The sequence below is a fragment of the Nicotiana sylvestris genome, chromosome 7 (genome assembly GCF_000393655.2).
Source record: "Nicotiana sylvestris chromosome 7, ASM39365v2, whole genome shotgun sequence".
Lineage (NCBI taxonomy): Eukaryota > Viridiplantae > Streptophyta > Magnoliopsida > Solanales > Solanaceae > Nicotiana > Nicotiana sylvestris.
Genome location: NC_091063.1, coordinates 106,741,482 through 106,763,672, shown reverse-complemented (window position 1 = coordinate 106,763,672; position 22,191 = coordinate 106,741,482). Strand labels below are relative to the sequence as shown.

The 22,191-nt window shown below is 39.2% G+C and overlaps 1 long non-coding RNA gene across 3 annotated transcripts; it reads left to right on the top strand.

The window, feature by feature from the left end:
* The first annotated feature begins 3,285 nt into the window (after positions 1–3,285).
* Positions 3,286–20,195, top strand: LOC104244422 (uncharacterized). 3 transcript variants are annotated; one of them, XR_011401218.1, is made up of 7 exons: positions 3,286–10,864; positions 13,070–13,194; positions 13,279–13,407; positions 13,476–13,906; positions 13,971–14,141; positions 14,211–19,864; positions 19,936–20,195. It is a non-coding gene; the product is annotated as an uncharacterized lncRNA (long non-coding RNA). The 3 variants fall into 3 exon arrangements; XR_715490.2 differs by having other exon boundaries at positions 3,286–10,963; positions 14,217–19,864; XR_715489.2 differs by having other exon boundaries at positions 3,286–10,963.
* Positions 20,196–22,191: the final 1,996 nt, after the last annotated feature.

The following is a 22,191-nucleotide window of genomic DNA, read 5'->3' as shown; positions in this document are numbered from 1 at the left end:
TATGAGAATGAGAAGAGATGAACAAGCATAAATTGCCACACTTTACATCAATGATAATTAGAAATAGAATTTGCATTAAGTAAATAATAAAAATTCTCGGAAAATATTTCCTTCCTTTATGAATCATTTATTTTCAGTTTCATATGCAATTTATTCTTTGGCATATATATATATGACATATTTGTTAAAAAAAAATCATATTTTTACTATGTTCTTTGAATTTGAATAGTTGGAATGAATATAACTTATATTCGGAAATCATAATCGACGAACAACCTTTAATAGATTGCGAATTCTTTTCAAAGAATTTATAGGCCTCTAAATAGGAGTTTCTCATGATTTTCACATAAAAGAAATACATAAATATAAACAATTTGTGGAAAATCCCTTTAGGGATACGTTCGCGTACCCTGATTATATTTTTAAAAGTAAAAATTCGGATTATGCGTACGCGCAATTTCGAACAAATATTTAATAAAGGGATTTTTCCAAAGGCGTTAAATCAATTTCATAAAAAACCCAAGATGTACGGTTCACTATTCAAGAAAAACAAATATTCTTGACTCGACACAATTTTGAAAAATGATTGCTTAATAAATATATTATCAAAAGTTATTGTGTACACGTACGCGTGACACAAGTCCGCCATTTTTTTGAAAACACGAATATACGTACGCGTAATTCGATTCAAAGAAGGATCCTCAAACACAGTAAGTATAAGCGGTAGCAAAAATCATGTAACATCAATATGTTTAATAAAAATCAAGATAATTAAGCCAATAATAAAAACAGTTAAGCGACCGTGCTAGAACCACGGAATTCGGAAATGCCTAACACCTTCTTCCGGATTAACAGAATTCCTTACTCAGGATTTCTGGTTCGCAGAATAATAAACAGAGTCATATTCTCCTCGATTCAGGGATTGAAATTGGTGACTTGGGACGCCTTAAAATTCCCAGGTGGCGACTCTGAAATAACTAAATAAATCCCGTTTCGACTGTCCTTCAATTGGAGAAAACTCCCCACGCGCCCCGCGGGCGCGGCAAAAAGGAGGTGCGACAGTGGCCGTAAGGTCACACGACAGCGTTCTCGCCAGTTAAGTCATGGCTCTTTCTCAGAGCTTTCCCCCACTGAGTGGGATCACACTGGTTTGTTGTTGTTATTGGCCCAAAATAATAAGAGAGGGGCTTCAAACTATTCATGTATTAGAGGATATGTGGACTATGAACTTCTGCTCATCTCTCTTAACTTCAACCTGGTGTGGTGTTTTACTCCTTTTGCTTTACATGGAGTAAGGTGGTACTATCTTCTAACTTTTGCATCCCACACCGGTGTAATATCTCAAGAAGTGGCTTCCCAATAGTAGTGCTGGCGAGACCCATACTTGCCAAATTTTTCACCGAGCCACAATTTTCCCGGCCTGTTAGGAACTTTTGCTCTTTTACGGGCTACGACCTCTTCTTCATCTTTTTCTGCTTCGGAGGAGGTTCTCGAAGACTTTGTTTGGAAGATCGAAATAGGGTCCCCGAAGGAATAGTTCTCGCAGATATTACTTCCGAGGATGTACCTCCGAGAGTAGATTAGACTTTAGCTGTTATTTTTTGCTTCTTTGTTTCTGTGTAAGGACCCTTCGTGGGCTTTTGTAATCATCGTTTATTAATACAAAAATGCTTCTTCAATTTGTCTTTGATTTGTGCTGGATTTCCCTTTGTCTGCGTTTGTAAAAAATCTGAGCATGTGACTTTACCGATCGGTCCGAATACCGGGCCTGGGCATAGGAGTTTCCTTGGTTCTTGATTGGCTAATATGATATTCTCTGGAACCCTTTGCCGTTCCTCGGACCAAGTTCAGATTGGCTTGATAAATCTTAGGCCGCTGGAACTAGCGACTTCGAATTGAGTGAGAGTGAGGTCTCGAATTTTAGAACAAAACTTAGCCCTTTTAGGCCCCGTTGATAGTCCTCGAGGGACGGAGTTGCTTGATCACCTAAAAATAAAGACAGCCCTCGAGTTTTATCAAATAGTCTCCGAGTGAGAGTTTATCTGAACTCGGGCGAACTCAAAAACTTGCTTTGAAAAATGAAGACAGCCCTAAGGCGTCATAGATAGACACCAGATGAGGATACGCTTGGACTCAGATGGCCCTTGGCTAAAGTAGCCGAGAGAGCGTTTAAATTATTCTGAAGGTGAAAATAGCCCTGAGGCCTTTTTAACAATTCTCGAGAGAGAATCGGCTTGGGCTCAGGTAGCCCGAGAGCCAAGGGATCGGGTGAATGACCCGCGCTTGTAATAGCAAAGGTCCTCGAGATTGGGTACCATCTCAAGGCTTAGGCTTATATGGATAACTCCGTATAGCTCATATGTATAGTAATGGGGATCCTCGGGATCGGGCACCATCTCGGGGCCAGGTTGACCCCCCCTTCTAGAGCCTGTTCTGTAGTGTAGACATGTAATTTTTGATCCTACCCGAAATTTTACACATTTTAGTGTTTAAATATTTAGTTTAGGTCTAATATTGCTATTTAAATTAGTTTTGACTCTTTTGCTTTATTTTATCTAAAAGAGTGAAAACTACAAAAATATTTTCTTTTATTCTAGTTAATTAGTATTTTATCTAGTTACTTTTAATTTATCATACTTTCTATAAAACTAAAAATACTAAAATAGTCTTGATATTTTGTTCTTCAAAAGATAAAAAAAGCAAGGCTTCAAAAAAAAAATTCTTTACATAGTTTAGTTATTAGTAGTAGTTATTTAATAGTATTTTGATTTTTTAGTATAGCTAATTTGTTTTTTTTCTTTCTTTAATAATTTTTTTTAGATAATTAACATTTTTTGTCTAGCAAATTTTAAGTTTATCTTACTAGTGAAATTGAAAATTACCAAAAAATAGTCACATGTTTTTAAGTTTTATTATATTAGTAGTAGTTTTGTTGTAGTGCTATTTTAGCTTCTTTGAAATAAAAGTAGTTGGTTTAATCTTATTTCAACATTTTGGGGTAAGGAGGAACTAACGAAAATTCTTTTAAAATTGCTAAGATTCCATCATATCGTGGATAACAAACTTTCTTTCTATAATATTTTCATAGGACCACTCATGCCAATTTCGTGTGCACCACATTAGTAATGCATTTCATTTTTTATTCACATACAAATTAATTTTCTCTAGGCAGTAAGGAATTCACTGCACCACTATATTGAGATTTTATTTTTTATATTATGGAGACCACATATTTTCTAGACAGATCTTTACTTCTTTTTCAAGCACAACAGTCTATGGTCAGATATTATATAAATGGCTTATATACATCACTTAGAGAGAGGGGAGAGACGGAAAAAAATCCTTAGCGCCGCACGCCTTCAAGAGCTAGCAACGACCAACCTTTCTTCTTCATCTCCAAGACCATTTAGCTTCAGAATTCCTCTCTCTTCACCACAAAATCAACCCTAACTCCTCCATCCCAAGAGACAACCGCATACCCCATCTCCAACCGTCCACCTCCGGCCATCTCGCCGGAATTCGACACCAAAAAAAGACACACGCACACACAGGCACAGATAGAGCAAAGTGACGGAAGAACTCAGAGATGGCGGTACCACTACTGTTTTAGCCAAAAGTCCCTTCACCGACTCAATTTCGAGCTTGAGTTCCGTCGAAGTCGCCGGTGTAGTTTCACTATTGATAGGTGGTCCGTTCGTTGGTTCCGTTCTTAGTTCGAAGGTCCGATAGTTGTTCCTTGCTCATCTTCAGATTTGTTTAAGAATACACATTGTTCGACTTTCGGTCCAGTTATCGAAGGTGACCATTTGCTAATTTGAGGTCCGCTCTTATCCTTTTCCTATCTATTAACTCTTCTTTAGTTTCATGTACGTGATTACTTGGTGATACTATTTTGTTGATTAATTTAGTGAGTGTCCTGTCTGTTTGTTAGTGTCTATTATTGAAATATTCTGCTCAAACAAATCTTTTGGGTTCAGTTCCTTTATTTGATTGATTGTTCTACTTTTTTTGTTTTTGTTTTTTTGGTAATTACTTCTTAAGTAAATAAGATAAACAGGCAGTGGAGGTTTGAACTTAATTAAGGAGAGTTGAACATCTATTTGAGATTCAAATGATTACTTGGTTGGAGAAAAGAACTCAATTAAAGATATTAAAAGGGATATTAAAAAAATATACAAATGTTGGGCCTGAGATGAAATTGGGGAATTGGACTTAATTTTGCTTTTATTTGTATTTTTGCCTACATGGGTTTGGTAGTAATATGTTATAGACCAACCACGCTTGGATAGACAAACTTTAGGATTTTGTTTGTTTAATTTTAAGGTGAGAGGTCACCCCATTTAGTTAAATTTATCCGTGGTATGCCCCGTAGACTTTGTATAGATTTATCTGGGGTATGCCCCGTAGTATTTGTATTCGGAGATCAAAAATAGAATTTGTAGTATCTTTATTTTCATTTTTCTCTTTCTTTTATTTAGGTGGGGACGACCTCGGGCCTCTTTTGTGTTTATTTTTCTTTTTGTGATTTTACCTCAATTTGAATATTTTAGAAGCCAACTAGACTGAGTACGCAACCGTGACCTTCACGGGACTTTGGGAGTGCCTAACACCTTCTCCCCGAGTCAATTGAACCCCCTTTACCCAAATCTCTGATGCGGACTTAGTTTTGGAATCCAAAGTGTTTTAACATAAAAATTATTTTTAAAAAACGGTGACTTGGCACACCGAAATCAATGTCAGGTGGTGACTCTGAAATATCTTTTGAAACACAATTCTTTATCACTTTCATAATTGAAAACCCTTTTGAGCTTTACAAATCCTGTTTATTTATTTAAGAGGGTTAGTGAGGTTGTAAAAAAGGTCCCAATAATTTTGGTGACATGCTGACTGAAGTTAATGATACTGAAATTGGTGAAGGTCCCAGTAATTTTGATGTGCAACCCAGTGGCTAAGATGTCGAGCTTGGTAATTGGAAAGACACTCCTTTCTTGGCTAGCCAGGGAGGAGTTTTGGTAGTTTATTTTGTTGTCCAGGTTATTTTAGGGTTCTAATCCAGATATTGTCTTGTGGCTCAAACCCTTCTTCTTCTTATTTTGCCTAGTTCGTTTAGTTGTAGCAACTCGTCTAGTGTTATCTAGGTTTGTTCCAGGATTGTAACCCATGTCTATTTTGTTTGTTTTGTTCAAACATTTTTCACCATCTGTCTAATACAATCACTTGTTTTCTATGAGTTCTAGTTAGTTTTTGTTTAGGTGACTTTTTCTTTTATAGTTCTTTTCATCCAGATTCTAGTGACATGACATTCACACATAATTCTTAGCCTGGTCTTGAAAGTTAGTTTAATCATGAAGCAATGACACAGTTTTGAACATGATAAAAGAGGCATTTGAGGAAACAAGTAGAGATTCACGCATTGTGAGATGACCTGAAGCTTGAATTGAGTGAAACTGAGGCAGTAAGTCTGGAAAATCAAGAGATTGATAAGAGCATACAACAAGAAAATGCCTCTTAAGCAGTTTGAGGTAAATCAGTCAGTGCTCAAATGCATTCTTTCACATCAAGATAAGGTTGAGTCAAATCTGCTTCGAACTGGCAAGGGTCATTCACTGGGACAAAAGTATTGCCTATTGGCACTTTTTGTTTGCGTTGATGCCGTCAATAGATACTGTGTATGATTTCTTTGCTTATCTTCAATTGCATGTTTGTACTTGGCGTTTTTAAAGTTTGGTATGACGAAGGCATTTTATTCTGTTACCCAAACACTTTTATCTTTTGCTACCCCTTTTTGAGCCTTAATTTGCTTTGTTCCATACCCCTATTTTGGAATTAACCGTAGAGTTGGAAACTAGAAAAGAAAAAAGAAAAGAGAAAAAGAAGAAAAAAAAAGAGAAAAAAAAAGAAAAAGAAAAAAAACCAACTTTGTATTTGAACTATGTTCGACCTGATTCTTGACACCACAAGATACGTAGGTAACCTTACGGTTCGGTCACACCAAATAAAATATTTCATAATCCCCAAAGTCAAGATTGGGGCAGATTTTCTTAGAAATCCCATCAAAGCAAAAATCCAAAAGAAAAGCAAAAAAAAAAATTCACCAAACTCCAAGAAACTGGGGCAGAGGTTTTAATTTTGCCAAAAGACCTGATTCCAAAAGTTGTAATTTTGAACCCTTTCATCTTAAATTATTTTGAGCCTTCATGCCACCCTTTCTTTCTAACCTTGTCCAAAAGCCTACATTATGATCCAAAGAAAGACCTTCCGACCGATCTTTGAGGATGTCAAATCAAGTGTGTGGCGAAAGTATGATCTTCATACATCATGGGTAATACCTTTGTTCTCAGCACAAAGAGAGAAAATGATAAAATGAGAGAGTCTTATCGGTGAAAACCCTCAGGGGCACCGAAAGGCGATGGTGAGTTGAGAAAAGAGCAAAATGAGAGAGGCTTGATGGTGAAAACCCTTCGGGGCACTACAGGTCGACTGAGGATTGTGGATCAGATGGGACAATTGAAGCGCTAAAGCCCAGTTCCACAGCGAAGAGGTACAACAAGAGTTGAATATTAGACTTGCTTGAGAGATTAGGTCACTTAATCCAAAGGTGCATGTCATGGTCATTAGAGTTGGTATCCACATTTGATAAGTTTCTACTTTGTAATTTTCTTGTTAGGTATCATCTCTTTACCTTGTCATTTATTTTGTTCCTCTTATTTTGTTTGAGTCCTTCTTGAGTCTGTTTGGTCAGAACAAGTGAGAAATGACTTCAAAATTTGCTACCATCTTTCCAATTGCACAAAACAGATTTGGCTAGCACATCAAAGTGGCATAAGTCAGGAAAGAACAGTATGCGCACTGAGTTGGTAATGATCAACATGCTTTGGGATTCATGTGAAATGCAAAGGTTCGGTAAATGTCAATTCATGAGCAAAATGCAACAGATAGAGGATATTGGGATCGAATGGAGCGGAGGTGTTTTTTGTGATAAGGGTTGAAAGAAAATGGGTAGTCGATAACAGGCAAGGTCTTCCAAGTTGAAATCAAAGTTATCTTGGCAAGTGCAGAAGCAGCCGCCTTCAAGGTCAAGGCCACAAACTAACCACCGTGTTTTAAACTCACAAGTTTTCTTTGTCTGAAACAGGGATGAAGGCTATATTCATAACAAAGCTTGAATTTTACAGGTGCAATGCCCCAATTCTGCTTACGCATAGGCTATTGAGAAGATCACACATCACCCCTAGGAGAAGCACTTCCTAGTCTGGGCCTTTCAAGTTATGTTTTGTTTTAGGAGACGCACTTCCTAAATTGAGATTTTACCCTTAGGAGATGCACTTCCTAGTCTGGGTATTTCAAGTTATATTTTTATTTTAGGAGACACACTTCCTAATGCTGGTCATTTAAATTCATCCCTAGGAGACACACGTCCTAGTTGGAGTCATTGAAGTTTTACCCATTAGGAGACGCACTTCCTAGTAGGGGTCTTTCAGATTATACTTGTTAGGAGACGCACTTCCTAGCTTTGGTCATTTAAATTCATCCCTCGGAGACGCACTTCCTAGTTTGAGTTATTGAAGTTTCGCCCCTAGGAGACGCACTTCCTAGTTTGGGTCTTTTAGGTTATATTTTTGTTTTAGGAGACACACTTCCTCAATTGAGATTTTACCCCTAGGAGACATACTTCCTAGTTTTGGTTCATTTAAGTTCATTCCTAGGAGGCACACTTCCTAGTTTGAGTCATTGAAGTTCCACTCCTAGGAGACTCACTTTCTAGTCTGGGTCTTTTAAGTTATATTTTTATTTTAGGAGACACACTTCCTAAATTGAGATTTTACCCCTAGGAGACGCACTTCCTAAATTGAGATTTTACCCCTAGGAGACGAATTTCCAAGTTTTGGGTAATTTAATTTCATTCCTAGGAGACACACTTCCTAGTTTGAGTCATTGAAGTTTTACCCCTAAGAGACGCACTTCCTAGTCCGGGTCTTTGGGGTTATATTTTTGTTTTAGGAAGCGCACTTCCAAAATTGAAGTTTAACCCCTAGGAGACGCACTTCCTAGTCTAGGTCTTTCAGTTTATATTTTGTTTTAGGAGACGCACTTCCTAAATTGAGATTTTACCCCTAGGAGACGCACTTCCTAGTTTTGGGTCATTTAAGTTCATTCCTAGGAGACGCACTTCCTAGTTTGAGTCATTCATGTTTTACCCCGAGGAGACGCACTTCCTAGTTTTGGTTCATTCAAGTTTCATCCCTAGGAGACGCACTTCTTAGATTTGGGTCATTTAAGTTCATTCCTAGGAGACGCACTTCCTAGTTTGATTCATTGAAGTTTCACCCCTAGGAGACGCACTTCCTAGTTTTGGGTCATTTAAGTTCATTCCTATGAGACACACTTCCTAATTTGAATCATTGAAGTTTTACCTCTAGGAGATGCACTTCCTAGTCTAGGGTTTTCAAGTTATATTTGTTTTAGGAGAAGCACTTCCTAAATTAAGAGTTTACCCATATGAGACGCACTTCCTAGTTTTGGTTCATTCAAGTTTCATCCCCAGGAGACGCACTTCCTAGTTTGGGTCATTCAGGTTTTATTATTAGCAGACGTATTTGCTAGTCAAAGTTTATTGGTTTTACTTACAGGAGACGCACATCCTAGTCGAGTCTTTAGCTTACTCTCATCATTGCATCAATAGCATAAGTGGTTTACGATTTTGCTAACAACTCACAGATCTTCCTAGTGCAAACTAAGGCAGAAAATTTTGTTTATTTTGTTGTTTTGATCGCATGCGCCCACCTGGAGAACGAGAGAATTCATTTCAAGTTTCAAGAAAGTCGTAGGCGCCCACCTGGAGAACGAGGGAATCCATTTCAAGTTCTTTTCAGAGTCACTTCAAATTTCAAGTCAATAGCAGGCGCCCACCTCAAAAACAAAGGAAGTCATTTCAGAATTTAATTCAAGTTAGAAGTAGCAGAAGCTCGCGGCAAAAATGCGAATCAACAGTCCGAGATGACCAACAGAAGTAGTCTCAATCCAGAATAAAAGAAAGAAAAAAAGAGAGAAGTGAATCCAAAATGCAGAAACAGGTGAAAGATGTGAACTGCTCAAGACATGGTTGAAGTTATGAGCACTGCATGCCCGGTCTTGATCCAAAGAAGTCGTGGAGGAATGAATCAATACCTGTAGCTAGCAAGCATCAAGCTTCAAATCAAAAAGTCTACATGAAGAACCATTCAAGACTCAAGATCAAGCTTCAGTAGACTTGTAGATGGGGATCTTGTAACTCATAGCTGATAGGCTTGCTTAGTTCTTTTAGATTTTGATTTGATGTAATAACCGGACCGTAGATCGGAACTTCGACGGCACCTCAATCGGGTCTCTACCTCGGTACACTCCATCACTATTCCTACCTCTGGACTACACATGGCCTAATTCCTTTATAGCCAAGGATATGTAGGCAGCTCAGATACTAGGGCTCGGTCACATTTTCCCCTCTTTTAGTTTTTGGTCCCTCTAAATAAGGGTCGAGTCAAAAAACCTGTCTCGTCGTTCTTTGTCTAAAAACTCTTCGTGTTTCTAGTCAAAGAGGGGCAGCTGTAGACATGTAATTTTGACCCTCCTCGAAATTTTACACATTTTAGTGTTTAGATATTTAGTTTAGGTCTAATATTGCTATTTAAACTAGTTTTGACTCTTTTGCTTTACTTTATCTAAAAGAATGAAAATCACAAAAATATTTTCCTTTATTCTAGTTAATTAGTATTTTATCTAGTTACTTTTAATTTATCATACTTTCAATAAAACTAAAAATACTAAAATAGTTTTGACATTTTGTTCTTCAAAAGATAAAAAAGCAAGGCTTCAAAAAAAATATTCTTTACATAATTTAGTTATTAATAGTAGTTATTTAATAGTATTCTGATTTCTTTAGTATAGCTAATTTGTTTTTTTTCTTTCTTTAATACTTTTTTTAGATAATTATTATTTTTTGTCTAGCAAATTTTAAGTTTATCTTACTAGTGAAATTGAAAATTACCAAAAAATAGTCACATGTTTTTAAGTTTTATTATATTAGTAGTAGTTTTGTTGTAGTGCTATTTTAGCTTCTTTGAAATAAAAGTAGTTGGTTTAATCTTATTTCAACATTTTGGGGTAAGGAGGAACTAACAAAATTTCTTTTAAAATTGCTAAGATTCCATCTTATCATGGATAACAAACTTTCTTTCTAAAATTTTTTTATAAGATCACTCACGCCAATTTCCTGTACACCACATTAGTAATGCATTTCATTTTTTATTTACATACAAATTACTTTTCTCTAGGCAGTAAGGAATTCACTGCACCACCATATTGAGATTTCATTTTTTATATTGTGGGGACCACATATTTTCTAGACAGATCTTTACTTCTTTTCCAAGCACACACAGTCCATGGTAAGATATTATATAAATGGCCCATACACATCACTTAGAGAGAGGGGAGAGACGGAAAAAAAATCCCTAGCGCCGCACGCCTTCAAGAGCTAGCAACGACCAACCTTTCTTCTTCATCTCCAAGACCATTTAGCTGCAGAATTCCTCTCTCTTCACCACAAAATCAACCCTAACTCCTCTACCCCAAGAGACAACCGCATACCCCATCTCCAACCGCCCACCTTTGGCCATCTCGTCGGAATTCGACACCAAAAAAAGACACACGCACACACAGGCACGGATAGAGCAAAGTGACGGAAGAACTCAGAGATGGCGGTACCACTACTGTTTTAGCCAAAAGTCCCTTCACCGACTCAATTTCGAGCTTGAGTTCCGTCGAAGTCGCCGGTGTAGTTTCACTATTGATAGGTGGTCTGTTCGTTGGTTCCGTTCTTAGTTCGAAGGTCTGATAGCTGTTCCTTGCTCATTTTTAGATTTGTTTAATAATACACATTGTTCGACTTTCAGTCCAGTTATCGAAGGTGACCATTTGCTAATTTGAGGTCCACTCTTATCTTTTTCTTATCTATTTACTCTTCTTTAGTTTCATGTACGCGATTACTTGGTGATATTATTTTGTTGATTAATTTCGTGAGTGTCATGTTTGTTTGTTAGTGTCTATTATTGAAATATTCTGCTCAAACAAATCTTTGGGTTCAGTTCCTTTATTTGATTGATCGTTCTACTTTTTTTGTTTTTGTTTTTTTGGTAATTACTTCTTAAGTAAATAAGATAAACGGGCAGTGGAGGTTTGAACTTAATTAAGGAGAGTTGAACAACTGTTTGAGATTCAAATGATTGTTTGGCTGGAGAAAAGAACTCAATTAAAGATATTAAAAAGGATATTAAAAAGATACAAATGTTGGGCCTGAGACGAAATTGGGGAATGGACTTAATTTTGTTTTTATTTGTATTTTTGCCTACATGGGTTTGGTAGTAATATGTTATAGACCAACCACGCTTGGATAGACAAACTTTAGGATTTTGTTTGTTTAATTTTGAGAGGTCACCCCATTTAGTTAAATTTATCCGGGGTATGCCCTGTAGACTTTGTATAAATTTATCCGGGGTATGCCCCATAGTATTTGTATTCGGAGACCGAAAATAGAACTTGTAGTATCTTTATTTTCATTTTTCTATTTCTTTTATTTAGGTGGGGACGACCTCGGGCCTCTTTTGTGTTTATTTTTCTTTTTGTGATTTTACCTCAATTTGAATATTTTAAAAGCCAACTAGATTGAGTACGCAACCGTGAGCTTCACGGGACTTGGGGAGTGCCTAACACCTTCTCCCCGAGTCAAATGAACCCCCTTTACCCAAATCTCTAGTGCGAACTTAGTTTTGGAGTCCAAAGTATTTTAACAGAAAACTTATTTTTAAAAAATAGTGACCTGGCACACCGAAACCAATGTTAGGTGGCGACTCGGAAATATCTTTTGAAATACAATCCTTTGTCACTTTCATAATTGAAAACCTTTTGAGCTTTACAAATCCCTTTTATTTATTTAAGAGGGTAGTGAGGTTGTAAAACAGGGGGTGTGACATGTAATACCAAGGTCCTCGAGATCGGGCACCATCTCGAGGCTAAATTGGTGTCGAAAACTCCTTAGAGCTTTTATCCACTTTGACAAAGATCCTCGAGGTCGGACACCACCTCGAAACTTAGATTGATATTAATGGCTCCTTAGACCCTATAGTTATGGTAGCAGAGATCATCGAGATTGGGCATCATCTCGATGCTGGATCGATACGGGAATCTCTGACCCCTCGAACGTTGTTCGACAACTTTACTTGTATGGCATGACCATGAAGCTCCCGGGATGGCCCATTGGTACATTTTTCCGAAAGTGATAATGGCCTAGTCAGAAGTAATTAGCCTTTAGAGTAGGCGGACAGTCGCCGATTGATATATATATGAGTTTGCTTCCTCCCTTTTTGGAGATTCCGCTATTTTGAGTCGCTATCCCTTTTCATAGAGTTCTTCTTCCTTGCGTTAGCCTTTCCATCATTTTAATTCAAAGCTTTCACCTGAGTTTTCATCTTCCTTCTATTGTTTTATAATAGCCATGGTTGCTATGCCCGAATCCGTTCACCAAGAAGAGGAGGGTCCTGCCTCTTCTTCCCGCTCAATCGGTGGTACACCACCGACGTTTGGCGAGCCAACCTCAAGATGCTTTGTCTCTATGAGGGACTTTTCATTAGAGAGATATCCCAATGTCGGGGGTCATTGGGATCATGCATCAAGGTTCACTTCATCAATAGGAGAGGAACACCTCGAGGCAGTGAGAAGAGACTGTGGATGGGGAGAAAAGGTGGTACTGCAGGTACCTTCCCCAGAAGAGAACATCTTTCACGGCTCATACAGAGAGGTGTTTACACATATACACTTACCCCTTCATGTTGGGCCCTCTCGATAGAGTCGTGTTTGACTTCTGTCGACGATATTGGCCTACCCTGGCACAGGTTCACCCATTGTTCTGGAGGATAGTACTGATGATGAGGTTATTTGCGAAAGAAGCTAGGCTCGAGTTCACCTTTAGCCATCTCATCAGATTGTACTGACCCTTTCATTGTTGAGGCCTGATAGCTTTGCGATATTGATCCACCAGGCCCTTTGTTGTCGATGATGAAGAAGATGGGGACCGAGGGTGGATGGATCGATTTGTCTAAGTAAGGACTGTCGATGTTATCCTCGTGGAGTTCCTGCCGTTTCCTAAGAAATGGAATGTCACACGTAAGTGGTACACTTGTGTTTTTATAGTTTTTTCTCATAGTGGAGACGGATTCTGTAAATACACTTTCTTTTTCTTTTTTGCAGCAACCCCGTGGATGCCATACGAGGTCCCCGACCTGACGGATTTGGCTTGGAAGCTGGCGGCTCGCTCGACCTATGATAAGCGTAAGTGGCGAGATCTATGCAAGGGTAGATCAAAGGCAAAACATCATGGTACGTACTGTGTGGCTTGTTTTCTTTGAAAGGTACTTTTTTTATGTGTACTAACTCCATCACCGCAGGCGTCGGAGAATTTTTTGAGATGAGACCGTTCCCCCTCGGGGAGGAGGAAGAATCGTCGGCTTTAGGGTCGAGTAACGATAACAAACGAAATGAGTCCTTGAAGGACGAGGGTGCTCATAGCGAGGCAAGCCCTGCTCGGAGACTCAAAGAAGATATATCCGCTGAGCCTGCGGCATCTGAGGCTTCTAGCCTTGGAAAAGTGGTTCCTCCCATGCTGCCGTCTTCATTTCCTGTCGAAGGTACTTCGAGGGAATCGTCCTCCCCTCTTGTCGAAGGTACTTAGAAGGATGATCGAAATCAGGGGCCGCCTAAATCAAGCAGGGTCTCAAGCGACCATGTCCCTACCGAGATTAGTTCAACTGGGGCCGGTGGGACCAGGCCAGTAGATGCATGCTCAACCTTTGAGGAGGCTCAACGACTTTGTTTGCTGGTGAGCTTTGGCTGGTCTTTTAATTTTACATTTTTGTTTTCTCATTGAGCTTCTTTTTTCATAGGCCTTTGATAAGCTCAAGTCCGAGCTGCTCCGCTGTGAAGCCAGTTTGAGGAAAGCCTTGGATGGGGAGAAATCCCTCAGGCTTCTTTGTGATAAAAGGGGAGATGAGTTGGTATACCTGCGGTACAAGGCGAATCGGATCCTGAACTACGAAAGCCACCTTGAGAGACAGGTAACCTTTTCTCCGAGGGAATGCATGCTTCTTCTCCTATCTTCAGAGATTAATATTTTGATACTTTAGTTGCAGATCAAGACAGAGGATCTGGAATGCCAAGGGGCGAGGTTGGCCAGGCCAAGCGTGAGTGTAACGAGCTAAAGGCTTAGATAGATGCCCATATTGCGGCCAAGAAGAATACTTTGGCCAAGGTTTTTGCCCTCAAGGTACAGCTCCAGAACGCCCGTGAAAATAGCTCAGTTCAAACGAGCAGAATTGCAAGGCTCGAGTCTGACTTTTGGAGATGAAGGCCGAGGTCGTGGACACCCGGGCTGAAGCTGAATAGATTCGGGCTAAGGCAAACAAGAAAGTGGTCGTCTATTTAAAAGATGATGCTGATGCTCGAGCTAAGTTGAGAGGTGCTTTCGATAGAGAGAGTAGAAGTAATGAATATGCCCGGTGTAAATCTCGGAGGGAAACCCTCGAAGAGATTCACGCTAGGGGCTTCGATCTCTCGGAGGAGATAGCACAGGCCAATGAGGATGAATACAACGCCAAATTCCTCGTATCTGATGCCGAAGATAATGGAGAAGAGGTCGATTGGGCCGCAATCCCCGGGGGGAAAATAGACCAGGCTTTTTCTTTTTGATTCTTTGTATAGTGCTCTTAGAGAGCATTTGCAAATGTAGCCTTGCATTGTTTCATATGTGTATAAATAAAGTAACCTTTCGATTTTCGCCTTCCATGAATTTCCCTTTGCTTGAGTATGTTTTTCTTTGTTTTGAACTTATACGTTCGTCGATCATTGTCCAGGTGAACTGGACTTCGAGGTAAAACCCTAAGGTTTGCAAATCGGCCTTGAGGCTCGTTGGGCTGGCTTGTAGGCTCTTACGCATTTCCCCTTAGGCATTTTTAGTTAACTATTTCGGGCTCAGTTTTCGAGTCGGATTTTGACTCGAGCTCATTGACCCTTAAGTTTTTGAATTTTAAGCTGACTCTTAGGCTCTTATACGTACGGTCGGTACGACCTTTAATTTTAAGCTGGCGACAGTGGCTCTTACGCATTGGGTCGGCACGACCTTTAATTTTAAACTGGCGACAGTGGCTCTTACGTATTGGGTCAGTACGACCTCTAATATAGGCTGGTGACAGTGGTTCTTATGCGTTGGATCAGTATGACCTCTAATATAGGCTGGCAATAGTGGCTCTTACGCATTGGGTCAGTACGACCTCTAATGTAGGCTTTATTTTTTCCTCGCTAAAGACTTTTTGAAGTTTTGTGTTCGCCCGGCTCTTCGATGACTCGATAAGAACCTCGATTGTGAATCATTGTATAGCGATAAATGAGCACCTCGGGAGGTTTCGCATGATGGCTGAATTACCATTTTTGAAGCCTATTGTTTGGAGCTTATATGATCGAAGCTCTTTTGTTTATGCCAAGGGTAGCCTGATTAATTGATTCTTTTCGAAGTTTTTTCAAAGTAATTGAAGGCTTGTGATTTTGTAGCAATGGTCGGGTGTCCCCGAGTTGCGTGAGTTTGTCTGGAACCTTGTGAGCGGAGTCATTGTATTTGGCCAGAGCCTTTCAGTCCCCGAGTGAAGTAGTTTCAGCGTTTACATCGAGGGTATGCCTTTTTAGGGGTCTTACAAGTTCGAATGTATAGCCTTAACTTTAAGATCGGGATTTATGCCTTTTGTAAGGTCTTATAGATTTGGTTACTGGGTACAAGTATAATTCACGCCTTGCTTGAGGTCTTACAGATTTGGTTACTTAGTACAAGTATAATTCATGCCTTGCTTGAGCTCGAGGTTGCCCGCATGGGGTCTTATAGCCTCGGGTTTTCGACAAATCGATGGGGGTGACAGTCGGCGACAGTCCCCAAGTCATCGAAAGTTTCTTGGCTCCGGAGCCATTCCTTGTAAACTTAGTATTGCCTCATTGAGGGCTTACGAATTCGAAGTTTCGGACCCGGAGGTCATGTGGCCTCGAATTTTTGGCGTTAGTCCCCGAGTGTTCGGGAAATTTCTGGCTCTGGAGCCATTTCTTGTAAAAGTGGCATACTTCTTTGAAGCTCAAAAAGTTTTGATGGAGGGAAAATATTCTTCGATTACCTGGTACAAGTATATATGTTTTTGCCGTAAAGGGCTCAATTATTCTACGCGGACATGGTTCATTCGACTGTTTGGCCCGATACATCATTTTCCTATTGAGACCCTTTTTGGCTCATCTTGACTTCTTCGAGAAGGTGATCTTCTGGGGGGATGCCCCCCAGTGTTCGAGGTTGATCGGAGAGAAGCCTTGAATACTTGTTAAGTTCTCCTTAGGTAGCATATAGGTGTTGCCTCGTTAAAAACCTTATCGGTAAATCCCTTCTTGGGATAAAACCCGATCGAAGGAAAAGAGTGCAACGTATACTTTAAAACCTTAAGGTCTTCAAGTTGGACAACACTTCGACTGTTCTGATTGGACATTTGCACAAAGGTTAATGTAAGATGTAAATAAAAGGGATATGGTTATACCTCAGTGGTGATGGCGCTTTGAGCCTCGATATGCTTCAAAAGTTTGCTTCGAGGACACGGCATGGTCCTTTGCTTGTTTTACTCGGGTGTAGCCGAGAATGTGTCTCACTATTTCTACTTCACTGTTTGCTTATCCTTTGGCTCCTTCGATGTTGGGGGTGTTGACGCCGGTGCCACATCGTGTACCACGAACATTTCCCTCGCTGCATGTTATTCCCTATACATGGTTTTTATTTCGTCCTTCATTGGAAACTTCATCATTTGATGAAGGGTTAATGGTATTGCTCTCATACAGTGTATTTATGGCCTTCCGAGCAAGGCATTGTACCTTATGTCTCCTTCTATGACATGGAATTTGACATTTTGGGTCGTGCCGGCCACGTTGACTGGGAGGGTGATTTCCCCTTTCGTTGTTTCGCTTGCCATGTTGAATCCGTTAAGGACTCGAGAGGCGGGTACGATCTGATCGAGCAGTCCGAGCTGCTCCAACACCCTTGACCTGATAGTGTTGGCCGAGCTACCTAGATCCACAAGCACACGCTTAATTTGAAATGTATTCACAAGAAAAGAAATTACCAAGGCATCGTTATGAGGTTGAGACAGGGTCTCGATGTCCTCGTTGCTGAATGTGAGAGAATCTCCGGGTATGTAACCCTGAGTTCGCTTCTCCCTGGTGATGGATATTTTTGTTCTTTTGATAATGGGTTCCTACGGGATGTCGATTCCTCCAATGATCATGTGGATGACATGTTGCAGCTTATTTGTCTCATTCTTCATGTTCGCCTCTCTTTCCCGGAATTGATTTTTGGCTCGGTCGCTAAGGAACTCTCGGAGGTGCCCTTTGCTGAGTAGCTGGGCTACTTCTTCTCGGAGTTGTCTGTAATTTTCGGTCCTATGACCGTGTGTGCTGTGAAATTCGCACATTAAGTTGGGGTTCCTCTGCGACGGGTCTGATAGTACAAGTCTTGGCCACCTGGTGTCTTTGATTTTATCGATGGCAGATATGATGTCTGAAACGTCAACATTGAAGTTGTATTCCGACAGGCGGGGTGCCTCTATCGTTCCTGTGTGTCTGTCGAATCCGACTCTGCTCACGATTCCCCGAGGATTCTGACCTCGGTCTGTTCTTCGATCATTTCGGGGTATGTTATGCCTTGGGGAGTTTCTCCTATCTTCGGTGTTTGGTTGGTACCTTTCTTTGTTTGGCTTTGGCTCATTTGTCAGGAGTCTTCTTGTGTATACCGAGCCCGATGGGGCTCCCAGTTGGTCGTCCTCGACCCTGATCTTCGATTGATATCGGTTATGGACATCCGACCAAGTCACGCGGGGTATTCAACTAAATTCTGCTTCATCTGCTTCGATGCCACCGAGCTTCATTCGTTTAAGCCTTAGGTGAAGGCCTGTACTGCCCAGCCATCGGATACTGGTGGTAATTCCATTTGCTCCATTTGAAAGCGAGATACGAACTCCCGCAACATCTCGTTTTCTCTTTGTTTGATTTTGAAGACGTCGGATTTCCTTGTAGCCTTGATGGCACCGGCATGTGACTTTATAAAAGAATCTGCCAGCATGGCAAATAAATTTATTGAATTTGGGGATAGGTTGTGATACCAGATCATAGCCCCTTTTGAAAGTGTTTCCCTGAATTTCTTCAACAGGATGGATTCGATCTCGTCGTCCCTAAGGTCGTTTCCCTTCACGGCACAAGTGTAAGTAGTGACGTGCTCGTTAGGATCCGAGGTCCTGTTGTACTTCGGGATGTCGGGCATTCTGAATTTCTTCGGTATGGGCTTCGGAGCCGCACTTGACGGGAATGGCTTTTGTACGAACTTCTTCGAATAAACATCCTTCAGGATCGGGGGTGCGCCCGGGATCTGGTCGAACCTTGAATTGTAGGTCTCCACCTTTTTGTCATTAGCTTCTATCATCTTTTCGCCCGATTTAATCCTCTTTGTGAGGTCTTAGAGCATCTTCATAATAGCGGGGTCGGCCGCCGACCCATTGTTACTCGATATTTCCGGTACCTGCTCGGCTCGAGGAGCCGTCTCCGGTGCGCTTGTAACATCTCAAAAATAACGTGAAGGCTAACCTTGTGCTCGCCTCGCACTGGGATTTTCTGATCTTATTGTTGGTTTTATTGGCGTATACTCCTATTGGTGTGGTAGCTGATATCGACGTGTTGAGCGTTGAGCGGGATCACATCTACGGGAATTGGTTCTTCAGGGTTTCGTGGTGTTATACCAACACCTGGAACAACTACACCATTCTCTTCGTGGTCCTCCAGACCGTTGTTTTCATGTGCGTTTACTGAGTTAGATAATTTGACCTGAAATCAAAGATTCTTGGACAAGAAAAAGTGTGAAAGATAACTTGCGTTATATAGTAAACCAGCAAGAAAACAATCACTATTATTTTTAGTCCCACGGTGGGCGCCACACTGTTTACATTGAAAATAGTAATTAAAATTAGATTTGATTTTGTGGTTCTAAAAATACGTGATTTATTTTTATACTAGTTGTTAGGCAGTAGATACTAAGTATGAGACTAAAAAATGAGATAAGAACTTGAAAGAAATATGTTTAGGCAAACCGAGTGATTAAGAATCGGGGCCTCGAAACAGGTTATACGGGGCCTCGAGGTCGAGCTCGATACTAAGTTGTGGACAACCGATGAAGGACTAACAGTTTTGAGAGCTTTGATGAAGGCTCTCTATGATCAATAGTGGGCAGTAAATGAAGAACAATTAATGAAACACAATAAATGTAAGCAATAAATGTAAATAATATAATCAAGAGAGAATGTGTTTAAGTTAGAGAGCAGAGAATGTTCTTCTTCTTGTATTAGATGTTGTATATGTGTAAAAAAAATGATAAGGGTCCCCTTTATATATGAGGGGGGAATCCCAACATAGTACAAATACATTTATTACAAAGGTATATGGCTGGTACAACTATTTAATGCTACGGTACGGGCTCATACTAGCCTAATAGACTTGGTCAGCCTAAATCACGTGTCCTGGAACTTCCCATTTTTACATCATAACCACTGATCTGCACTGTCCCGAGGTTAATTGTTGATAACCCCTCGGGTTGAACCTCGACCATTGTCTCGAGCCTTTGGAGACGTGCCTACGAAGCGTCATAATGACTATAAAATCGGACCCTCTGATTTTTACCGCATATAGTATCATTTATGATTCTTGCTTCTATTACCGCGTCAAGGTTAGTTACGATACTTATTGAGTACATAAGGTCGGTTATACTCATACTACACTTATGCACCTTGCGTGCAGATCTTGGAGCTTGAGATGATGTGGATGACGAGAGTCGGGAGTTGGCACCGAAGAAGTACATGCGTTTCGGATATGGCTACCATTTTTCCTTGGTAGCTTTAGATTTGAATTCTGTTTATGTACATTCCAAACAGATGTTGTAATTATTTTGTATCAGTTTTGTAAATTCTAAATCTTAGTGGCTCATGACTTGTACTACCAGTCATTGGGTTTTTGTATAGAGCTTCAGTTATTTTGCATATTGACTCATATTATTTTCATTTGAACTGAGTTTATTGTCATTTGGCTTACCTAGCGGGTTGAGTTAGGTGTCATCACGACTAGTTGGATTTTGGATCGTGACAACAAGAGACTATGCTTTTGAAATTTATGTTTAATTTACCTTCCATAAAGTTATAAGTATACATTTTTTATATGATAATACGAGTTAAAATATTTGGAGCCCATTTAACAGAATGATAAAGACTCGACCCAATTTCTTTGTTAGTATGGTCAGGAAATAAGCCAATGAAGCCCCCTTTTTGCCTTGACTTCTTGCCAAACTCTTTATGATAAAATTTGGTGGGCTAGTTACTTTTTGGGAATTTATCCTATATATACTATAATAGAAATTTATTTAGCTATTTTTTCTAGGTTTTATAGTTTTCAATAAGAATCTTGATTTTTCTTACAAATTACGTACATTCCTCTTAAAAGGCTCTTACACTATTATTAGTCCCTTTAATTGAGAGATTTGATTATATCCTTTCCTCTTTCTTTTTTTCTCTCCTCTTCTCTCTATCCTTCTTCTTCTATGCAGATATGCGCCTAATTTTTTCATTTTATTTGCCTGACACACTCATTCATAAATTGGTCCATTCGAAGACCAATAATACATATGATTCTCGATCATAAATACATACAATTAACATAAGCATAGTTCTTAAGCATTTTGATACATAGCGAGACTCGATGTCAATTCAACATTGAATTATCTTCTTGTCTGAAATTCTATGGCAACAATAGCAATCATGTTTCAAAAATAATAAACAATACTTATTTTTTGTGGTGATTCCCAAAAAAGGAATCTTATACAATTTTAAAGATCCATCGCAAAAAATCACAGGAAATTTGAGAATTTCTACCTATCACGTTTCTACTCTAAAAGGCCGATACAATTATGGTATAATATTATACTTGTATCAGGTATGTTTCATATATTGATGCATCAGATAGAATGATTCTGATACAATCCTAAAAGAATTTGACACAATTCTGATACAAGTATAATACAACTTAAAATCAACTCTAAACTTAAATTGATACAATATTGTATTATATTTGTATTAGTATTGTATAAGATATTATTTTATATATTGATGTATCATATACAAGTAGATACATTAATTGTGCTACAATTCTAAATAATTGCGATACAATTTCGATCTTCATCTTCTTCAAGTTTCAATATGAAAATTCAACCTAAAACCAACTTTAGACTTAAATTATGATACAATACTTTATTATACTTATATTAGCACTGTATCAGGTATTGTTTTAGGTATTGATGTATCAGAAATAATTTATATACAAAGCTAATACAATTATGATATAATTATCATACAATCGTGATACAATTATGAGACGTCTTCCTCTTTGAGTTTCAGTCTGAAATTTCATCTAAATCCAACTCTAAACTTAACCAATATCCTTCAAAATTGAGATATAAACCCAACGAATATTTTCGATTGTTTGCAAAAACACCCAATCTAAATAAATCACAAATTGGTAAAACTAGAATATCGAATTCAAAGCTTCATTGTCAATGGCGAACCTTCTGCTGCTATAAATTTAGAGATAATGTTGATGGATTTGTCAATGGTTGAAGCTTTTTAATGGTTGTTGGTGGAATTGATTTAGAGAAATATATAATGCTACAATTTTAGAGAGTTAGTCACTTGATTTATGTGAAAAAGAGAGGTTTTGGTTGATTTGTGTGAAAGAGAATAATTTTGAAATCTTTTGAAATTGCGAAGAAAATCGTGCTTGTATGTGGGGAATTAAGGTAGCAGACGTGGAGAATAGGAAGGGGGAGGGTTACGGTTACAACTAATCCCTAAATTTAAGGAATCCTTCTTTTATTAGGGTTTATATAGTAAGTATGGATACGCAATATAATTTTAAGGAACCTGAAGAAAAATGGTAAATGAGTTATTACTAGGTAAAATCCCTTAGTTTTTGCACTGCTATTCAAATTTTAGGCGTCGTTTGAAATAT